Raw genomic sequence first — 10,134 nt, forward strand, 5'->3', positions numbered from 1 at the left:
AATTACTCATAGGCATAAATATCTGTTGATGTAGGGTGATGCCCTGTATGTGTGGCTCTCTTGTGGACTGGATCGTTCTATTGTACAGCACTTCTATGCTCCAACTTCGATGGTCCCAGCTGTCTTCCAAACCATACTAACCAGCATGCTCAAGTGTGGTCAAACAACCCCGTGATCCACGCGACATAGGGAGGTCCTCATTCAGCAGTGGATTGCCAAATATGACAGGACAACGTGTGCATATACATTTCCCATGGAGGGACTGACCTCTGCCACGGTAATGTGGACTGCCCATCACCGACCCAGGTGCCACCAATGGAGATGTCCATTTGTCGATGCGTTTTCAGGCCTTCCACCGTCACGAGTTCCGACAATTCGCCCCACGTGCTCGGGGCGCTCTCGTCGGGACATTTGCTGCAGGGACATTCGGTTTGACATTTTTTCCCCTTGACTCTTTTTTTAAATCCTTTATATTAAGTTCACTTGCTTGCTTGCTTGCGCGCTTACGACCGTGCAAATCTTTCGGTCGTTTTTTAACCCACTTCCCGTGATCCAATCGAGCTGACATTTTGCACACAGACTCGTTGTGCGTGACAATTTATTTTCGTGAAAAAAAATTGTCCACACTTTTTAGGAATTTTTTATTTATTTAATTACCAATTGCTTAATGGTGGCAGGCAATCATCTGACCCATAGGTGGCAGCCATCTCAAGCCAGAGGACGAGAGGACTCTAGCCGCCACGCATATAAAGGATTTATAGTGAAAAACTTTGTTTTTACGGGTTAATTTTTTATCTTACCAGGTGAGGTTCGCCGAGCTGTTACGGCTCTTTCGTCAGAAGCGACCTGGCCACGAATGACAGCTCAACGAAGGTGGCTTATCGCGTGGAAATGTATCGCAGCAGCCAAATGCTCCGCACGCGTGATGTTGATTCTCAATGTGTAGGGAAAAACCGGAGGACCCGGGGGAAAATCCACGCGACCACGGGGAGAGAGGCACGCAAACTCCAAATATACAGCAGGCATAAAGGTCGGGATCGAACCCACGAACTCCTGCGTGCGAGGCGAGGTAGTTAACGTCTCGCCACCGTGGCGTGTCTAAAGTTCCTGAAGGGGTGCCCGACACGTAGAGCGAAACGTCGGACATCGAGCCGACCAACGTCGCGACGGTACCCGAAGACAAAACGCGTCGGAGAGCGCCGTGCAGCGCTGACCCCCCCTCCCACCACGCAGTAGGAGGCGAATGGAGTCCCAAGCTCGTTAAGGGCAGCGAGACACCTTGACCTCAATGTGTTTGTGAATGATTTACGCGCCGCTGCTCTTTCAAGGGACCCGCTGTTTACGCAGTGGCTAGCTACTCGCCCTAATAACGGCCTCCGTATCTCCTTGGCAATCAGTGGCTGGGCACGGCTCGCCGATGAGCCGTGGTGACCCTGGGCAGCGCTCCATGAGAACGTGCTTTGTGCCCGTGAGTCGTTGACTCTCCAATGTTGGGACGATGTTGGGTTAGAGAGTTTTTGGGGGGGGGGGGGGGGGGTGGGGGTTGAAATGCAATCAGTGTTACGTTTAAATCTTAACGAGTTATTTCGACGCATATTGTGCATCCGCGAGACAGTCAACTTATGGCTATGACCACCAAACAAAGACAAAGATCCCCCAGTAGAGCCATAACAGACTGTAGGGAAAGTGCTGTTAGCGAGCAGCACCTATGAAGGCCGGAACGGCACACGAGGGGGTAGGTGGCCAGTACCACGCCCGTCCGCCTTTGCTTCCCCATTGGCGATGACTTTACAGACCGCACCAGATACTCATTCGAGGTTGAGTCGACCTAGGAGAGGTCCAGGACCGGTTCAGATAATATGTCACCGGTGTTGGCAGTGAGCCGGAATCAAACCCGGGTCGCCGGTGTTCGTAGCGTAGCGCTAACCGCTGCACCACCGCTCCACAGAAACACGCCACCGCCACAACTGCAAAGCCCTCGGGTTGGCTGACGCTCAAGCTAGGCCTGTGGTACAGAACACCGGGGCACATCACGGGAAGAGCAATACATCTCTCAGTACCAGAAGAGGGGAATGACTCCAAGCGGATGCGTTGTCTTCGGTGGTGTTCTATTACGGAAGTGGGGCCGTCCATAAATGACGTCACGCGATTTTTGACGATTTTTGACCCCCCCCCCCTCGTCACACGGCGTCACAAAAAGTCAGACCCCCCCTCGAATATGACGTCACAAAGCTCTGCCCCGCCCCCCAAATAAAGCATGCTTCAAATCGCTTTAAACTACAGTATTGTCATTGTAGTGCGTATTTAATGTGGCGCTGCACTCTGAGGTTGAAGGAGAAAACATTGATTAAAAAGTCTATTTAATTAAATAGAACGTGTTGTCTATATTTATTTAAAGTTGCGCCTTTTGATGTGACGTCACATTTCTCAAATCCCCCCCCCCCCTCGTCACACATCGTCACAAATGTCTGACCCCCCCCCCCTAGGTGCGTGACGTCATTTATGGACTGCCCCAATAACAAGAGAGGACCACCCTGGGATAATCGTAAGAGGTGGCCACCCGAGTCGGGCCAAGTGGGCCCTTGAACCCATCCGTTCGGAACTTTGAGCACAACATTCGAATCGCGGCCGACAAAGCAATTCAGATGCTCAATAAGACAGTAGCCATGCATTGCGAAGTGGGAACCTCCCGACACAAGCTCTTCATTCCAGCCAGGTCGGCCACCCGAAATGTATATGTATAATATTCCGTTCTAACCGCACCTCCGATTTGCACGGTTGGCTACGTACGGCGCGAAAGAAGTTCAACGCACGTACGTTCATACATCTCCGCACCCGGCACACCATATCCAGTACACCCCTCGTGATGGCTGTTGCCTACGAGCCGCGTGCCTAATCCCAGGTCTTCCAGCCACCCAGAGGATGTTCGGTGAAAGACGAAGCCCTGCTGGGCAAGTCCCAGGATAAGTGACCCTACGACCTTGACTGTTGTTTCAATGCTCCCACCTTCCTCCGCTGCCCTGGTACCTCCAGCGTGTTCATGCCCCTTGCCCACTCCCCTCCCCCACATCCAACCCCCCCCCCCACGCCCCCACCACGGTCTCTGGCTCAGTGCCTGCCCACTCGTTTTCCACTCTCATCTGCGCGACAATGACAATATGAAATGGAGCAGTGCATTGTTGTATTAAATGGGTATTATCCTATCCCGGGTGAAGGAGACTGCCACGGTGAGATTGAGTCACCGCGAAGGGCAGTGGCGACACAATGGAAGGATCTTGGGAGGGAGGGATGGGGGGCCGGGGTGGGGGTGGAGGGCAGTGGGGGGGGGGCAGGTGCAGTACTCCCCGCTCATGGACACAGGGGGGAGGAGCGATCAGTTTGGGGTGGCAGAGTAAACTCTTCAAAAAGACTCTGCGCTAGCTCTCGCCAATCATCCAAACAAACTCCAACCGCATCCACAACCCCATCCAGGCAAACAACCCCGAGTCCCCCTGGGCTCAGATCGGGTTGCCTTACACCTCCACCACCCATCAATCACTCGAGGAAATTGGCACCAGCTATCCAGATTGTCTTGGAGCAGGCTCAACAGAATGTTGCGTGGATATTGGGCACCTTGGCACGCTGGTTTGGCACCGTCTCTGTGTGCCACCCCTACGAATACTACAACAGATGACTCCAGAGCTGCCCAGCAGAGAGCCTTCCATCCACATCGTCGAAGAACCGTCCCTTGCGACGGAGAGAAGAAGGTGGTGTGAAAAGGCTGAGCGATGTGGATCAAGCGGCGATGGGATCGATCGGATGGAGTGACTTTGGACGTAGGACTTTGACGGCAAACGCAAGAAGAGGACCCGGCTTGACCCGAACCGTTCGACTGGGACCCTGGCGCCAAGCTACATAGAGGGGAAGTTGGGGCTGGGGGAATTGGTCAGAGGGCCCCATTTAATAATGATTTGCACCAGGGAGGGCCCATGCCAACCACACTCCTACGCCACCGCAGCCCACCCCAGTGGCTGTCTCGGTAAAGTAGCCTGACCAATCAGGCGCACCAAGCGTCGTCGTCGTCGTCACTCGGGTACTTTGAAGTCGCTTGCCCCACAATGCCGTGCGACTTTACCGGTATCCGCCTACGGCTCGTCGACTCGGGCTTGGTGGCGCTGTATCGCATCGTCACACCGTTGTGATCCACGTCTACGGTGTTGGGATGATTTGTCTGGGGGGGTTTTCTTGTACGAATCGGGTTGTTGTTGTTATGTCACCTTGAGCGAACTGAAAATCCCTACAATCTGACAAAAAATCATCTGAAATTACTAAGTTTTAAAAATCCAACAACAATGAACCTCGCCCGAAGAATATTTTCGGAATGCCATTACATATTAAAGTGACAACCATTAAAAGTAGACTTTCACTTTAATAGAGATATATTATTCAAAAGAGGCTTTCACTTTCACAGGCATGCATTATTAAAAAGACAGCCATTCACTTCCATAGAAATCCATAATTAAAGTGAAAGCCATCAACTCTCATAGGGTTCTACAGAACTACTGGACAGCCAAATGCTTTCATAGAGAACTATCACTCACGGACATGTCAATCCACTGTTGGATGATGAGGTCCTCCCCCACGCATTTTGTTCATGAGGGTTGTGTGACCATACTTCACCACGCCGGTTCGTAGCCGGTTTGTGAAGAGAGGGGTTCACATATCACTCGCTGCTGATGTTACCCACGGTCGGGATTCGAACTCAGCACAATAAGAAATGATATCCGTGCTATGAAGAAGGACCATTGCCCGAAACGTCGCCTATTATATAATTCCCATTGCAAGGCCACCCTGGTTATTGACGAGTCTTGTGTGTCTGAACAAGAGCCACTCCAAGAAGACCCATCGGATTGGCGGACTAATGTTTTTAGTTTATTTACTCGTGGTGATACACAACGCTTGCTTATTTATCATTCAATAATATATTTCCAGCCAGTCACTGTCATAGACATCTATTACAACTTGAACTGATATTCAAAGACAAATATCCCCCGTGTAGCCTTAACAGATTGTTAGGGCAAGTGCTGTTAGCGAGGAGCACCTATGAAGGCCGGCACAGTACAAGAGGGGATGGGTGGCCGATAAACCACGCGCGGCCGCCTTTGTCTCCCCAGTGGCGACATGTACACATCGCACCAGGCACTCATTTGAGGCTAAGTCGACCTAGGGGAGGCCCAGGACCGGTTCAGATAATCGTCACCGGTGTTGAGCGGGAATCAAACTCGGGTGGCCGGGTTTCGTGGCGCAGCGAGTAGCGCTAACCGCTGCACTACCGCTCGACCCAAATACACAATCACAAAGATAAAGCCTCAACAGACTCCTGGGGCAAGTGCAGTTAGCGAGCACGCACGATGACACGCACAGGGGCACGCGCGCGCAGAGAATGTCCCTCTTGTCACATTACAGTGAACCTTTTTTTTCCTGGCCGCGAGTTTCAACACAGACAAAAAAAAATCAATTACCTCTGAAACGTGACCAAAAATGACCCAATGAGGGTTCCCTCCGCCTCCTGCCTCGTGTCTCCGGTTCTGCTCACCGCCGCGTCGAATTCAAATGTGGGAAACGGCAGAGCGTTTGACGTGGGGCTTTGAGTGAGCAGCCACCCCCACCACCACCCCCAGCCCAACCCTGGGCGTACAAGGGAACATTGGAGTGGTTGAAACTCCGTGTGATGTCTCAAAATGTTGCGGTGGGGGGAGGTGCTATCGTTGGATACTTGACATGTAATGCCTGCACTGAAGCGACTGATGTGCGGGGGGGGGGAAACAAAACCCTCCCGAGCACGCGTGGTTGTAAATGATCGTAACGAATGCTTGGCTGGAACGGGTCCCGTATGTTTGTTTATGTTTCATCTTACCAGGTAAGGCCCACTGGAAAGCTTTCTTTCAGAAGCGACCTTGCCACAAACAATGGTTCTTCAAGTTCAAGTTCATTTATTAGGTATAGCCCTGTGAGCCATTCGGCTCTTGAATCGGGTGCAACCGCAACAAACAAAAAACAAAAACATGAACAAAAAACATCTTAAAGTGAATATGTGACTGAGTGCAAACAGAAAATCCAAGAAAAGACAGCAAAACATTGCAGAAAAAGCACCGTACACCAACACTGTGTGCAAAAATCCCAGTGGGATGCAAGTGAAACAACAACAACCACAAGACAACTTAGATTAAGGCCATCAGTCTAACTGACGAAGTGCCAAACTCGAAATAGAGAGGCGAGGTAGTTAACATGTCGCCACCGTTGGCGAATACCACGGTGGCATGAGCAGCTTTGAATATGACACCTTGACCTTTGATCCTCGAGCAAAGACGACGAAGATTCTGATATCGTTCGCTACTGATAATTAGCTTAGCTGTGACCCGAAAATCAAACTAAGTTGGGGGGTCGTGGGGGGGGTTCATAGCATTGCGCTGCTAACCGCCACCGATCCCGTGTCTGACAAATGTGAACTCATAGATTACACGCGCGCAAGCACGCTTACACACAAATACTAGCACACAGACACAGTGATACGTGCGCACGCACACTAGCACACACGCGCACGCACACACACCCCGACACACGGACGCAAAGACAAAAAGGCAAAGTTCCCCGGTATAGCCTTAACCGAGTTTGGGGCAAAGTGAAACACGGAAACACACACACTCACACACGAAGACATCTGATGACGCACTGTGACTAACAAAGACCCCCGTATAGCCTGTAACAGACTGTTGGGGCAAGTGCTGTTCGCGAGTAGCACCTATGAAGACCGGCGCGACACACGAGGGGGTCGGTGGTCATCAACAACAACGCCTTTGTCTTGTTTAAAATCGGCACCAGGTATTAAGTTGAGGCTGAGTCGACCTAGAGGAGGCCCAGGATTGGTTCAGATAATAATCCGTCATTGGTGTTGGCCGTGATCGGGAATCGATCTCGGGTTAGTCGGGTTCGGAGTGCAGTGCGCTTACCACAAATAAATGCTATAAATGACCAACACTCGCACACACACACAATGCGTTCATATTCCAGACAGTCACACGCTGTATGGGTGACAGTGGCAGAGGCTATTGCCACGAATATAATTACTTAACGCGTAACAGGCAAATAAATGATAATATGTGGAAACTAGGACAGATCAGCGGCAACATTTATACACGCGCATTTCACAACTAAACATACTAAAGACAAAGATCTCCCGCATAGCCTTTAACAGACTGTTGGGGCAAGTGCTGTTGGCGAGCACCTATGAAGGCCGGCACGGCACACGAGGGGGTAGGAGGCCAATACTACGCCCGACCGCCTTCGTCTCCCCAGTGGCGATATTTGTTTACACGCCGCACCAGGTGGTGCCCACATAAGGCTGAGTCGACCTAGGGGAGGCCCAGAACCGGTTCAGATAATCGTCACCGGTGTTGGCCGTGAGCGGCTATCGAACTCGGGTCTCTGGGTTCGTAGCGCAGCGCGCTAACCGCTGCACCACACACACACACACGTTGCGATGTAATCGTGTGTGTATGTGTGCGTCAAAAAATTCATCACTGACAATTCACATTTGAATTTTCTCTTTAGTCTATCCCTGGGTCAGATCAACCTTACATTTAGTGTTTGGTGTGCGCTGCGTGAAGTCAGCCCTGGGGAGACAAAGGCGGCCGGGGGCGTGGTGCCAAAACATCACCGCACCGGCCAACAGTTTGTAAAATCGTGTGCGTGTTGCATAGGTCTGCGTATTGTCCGTGTATTTACATACGCGTATGCTACGTGTCAGTGGATGTGGACTGCATTGACATGTTTCCGTGCGCGCGTGTGTGCGGAGCGGTGGCGCTATGAAGCCGGCGAACTGAGTTCGATTCCCGCTCACGACCAATATCAGTGGCGGATATCTGAACTGGTCGTTGGCCTCCCATTAGGTCGACTCAGCCTCAAAGTGAGTACATGGTGGCGATGTGCAAACATCGCCACCGGGGAGACAAAGGCGGCCGGGCGTAGAATCTGGCCACACCACCACCACCTCGAGTGTCGTACCGACGTTCATAGGCGTTTGCTTCTCGCTAACAGCACTTGCCCCAGCAGCACTGTTCAGGGTATACGGGGCGGAATCTTTTTCGCTGTCTTCATGTGGGTAGCGGCGGCGCTGCGATGAGCGCACTGCGCTTCAAACGCTGCGAGTTGGGTTCGATCCACAGACACGGGGCAACATCGGCGGCTCGTCAAATCTGGTGCGGGTTCCGACGACGACCACTCGTGAATGCCAACTCAACCTCACACGAGCAATCAGTTGTTTCAGCATCGGCATTCGCGAGACAAAGGCGACCCCCGCCGCGGACCTGACCACACCACCCCCACCACGTGCGCGCGCCCGTTGAGGCCACAATAGGTGCTCGCTAACTGAAGCTCTCAAGCCCCGCTCCGCCAGTCCTGAGAACTGCTATACCGGATGCCTCTCGTCACCGCGTGCGTGCTTGGCAAGACATCTCCTGCTCAATCAAAAATGAGAAAATGTATTCATACCGGAGGTATCCGACGAGCTGTAAGCTCTTTTTTCATGGATGTCCAGGAGTTTTTCACAGATACGCAGTAGGTTAGGGTGCGCTCAACTCTATTCACGGCTCGAAGCTGGCGAGGGAAATTCCACATTCATATGTCGGGGCAAGTCTATCCATAGGACAACCGCTGCAAAATTCCTACAAAATTCAAACAAAATTGCTACAACAGGATATCCGCGCGCAGACCTTGCATTGTGAGAGCTGAACGCTACCACCAATGGTGGGTGTGCACGTGTAGGTATATGTGTAGGTATATGTAGGTATGCTTACACGTGTGTGTGTGCGTGTATGTACGTGTGTTTGCATGCGTGCGCATATGTATACGTTCGTACGTGTGTGTGCGAGCAGCAATGGGGAGCGGTGGCACAGTGGTCAGCGCACTCTACCTTGGAACTCGGCCACCCGAGTTCCATTCCCGCTCACGACCAATAACCGTGGCGATATGTGAACTTCTATTGAGCCTCCCCCTGGTCGATTCGGCCTCAAATGAGTGCCTGATGCGGGTGAGTAACCCTCAGTACTGGGGAGACAAATGCGGCTGAGCGACGTGTTGGCCACCCGCCCATTCGTATTCCGAGCCTCCCTTCATAGCTGCTCGCTCACAGAACATGCCCCAACAGTTCTGTTAAAGGTCTACACGGTGGATCTTTCTCTTTGCTGTGTGTGTGTGAGCGTGTGAATGCGTTGTTCACAGCAGTGGCGTAATGATGAGCGCACTGCGCCCTACGAGCCCGGCGACATGAGTTCGATACCCCGGTCACACAGCTAACATCAGTGACATTCGCCGTCGCATATAGATCGACTCAGCCGTAAATAACACCCAGTGCCTGGCTCATTTGTTCAGACATCAGATCCGCGGGGAGACAAAGGCGGGCAAGCGTGGTGGCAAAAAAAAACACACCCTCGCATAACGTCTTCAATAGACGCCCACGCATTGCCCCAAGAGTCTACGGAAGATGCACGCGTGCACGTGTGCATGCGTATGCACGCGTGCGCGTGTGTGTACACGCATGTCTCTGTGCAAGTAGCGCCACCGGCATCGACAGAGACAAACGCAAAGCTCCCCCGTGTAGTCTCAACATACTTTTTGGGGCAAGTGCTGTTAGCGAGCACTGACGAAGGCCGGCACGGCGCACGCCGACACTTCGATGCACAGTGACACTCACACTTTTCACACGCACGCACGCACACACGCGTACTCAGTCGCACCTTCGAGTTCCTGTTTGTCGCAGAGTGGCAGTCGAGGGGAGCAAACAACCGCTGCTGCTGGTCGCTCCTTCTCCCTCCTTCCCGACTCGACCTCCTTGCTTGCTCCTCCTGGACCCGACTGCTCCTCACCACCCGGTGCGTGTGGGCGGCACGGCACGGGCACGGGCGGTGCAAAGGAGGCTGGCTGGCTGGCGGGCTGCAGCAGCTGCTGATGCTGCTACTGCTCTCGGCGGCGAGTAAGTGCAGTGGGAATGAGTGGGCGGGCATCGGCGGTTAAAGGTGGCCGGGGATGCGTGGTTAGAGGGAGGCGGTTGTGGAAAGCCCTGCCTTTAATGCCCGGCCCGGCCAATGAGACAGCATT

The 10,134-nt window shown here is 52.7% G+C and overlaps 1 protein-coding gene across 2 annotated transcripts in view; it reads right to left on the reverse strand.

The window, feature by feature from the left end:
• Nucleotides 1–10,134, reverse strand: part of LOC144932436 (nucleosome assembly protein 1-like 1) — a 77,518-nt gene extending 67,384 nt beyond the window's left edge. The window contains exon 1 of one of the 2 annotated variants that reach the window (XM_078856497.1): nt 5,502–5,580. The gene's annotated coding sequence lies outside the window, so the exon portion shown is untranslated. Of the gene's footprint in view, nt 1–5,501; nt 5,581–9,773 lie in introns of those variants that run through there. The other variant, XM_078856496.1, reaches the window with a different exon arrangement.

This window comes from Lampetra fluviatilis, chromosome 5, assembly GCF_964198595.1.
Source record: "Lampetra fluviatilis chromosome 5, kcLamFluv1.1, whole genome shotgun sequence".
NCBI classification, from domain to species: domain Eukaryota; kingdom Metazoa; phylum Chordata; class Hyperoartia; order Petromyzontiformes; family Petromyzontidae; genus Lampetra; species Lampetra fluviatilis.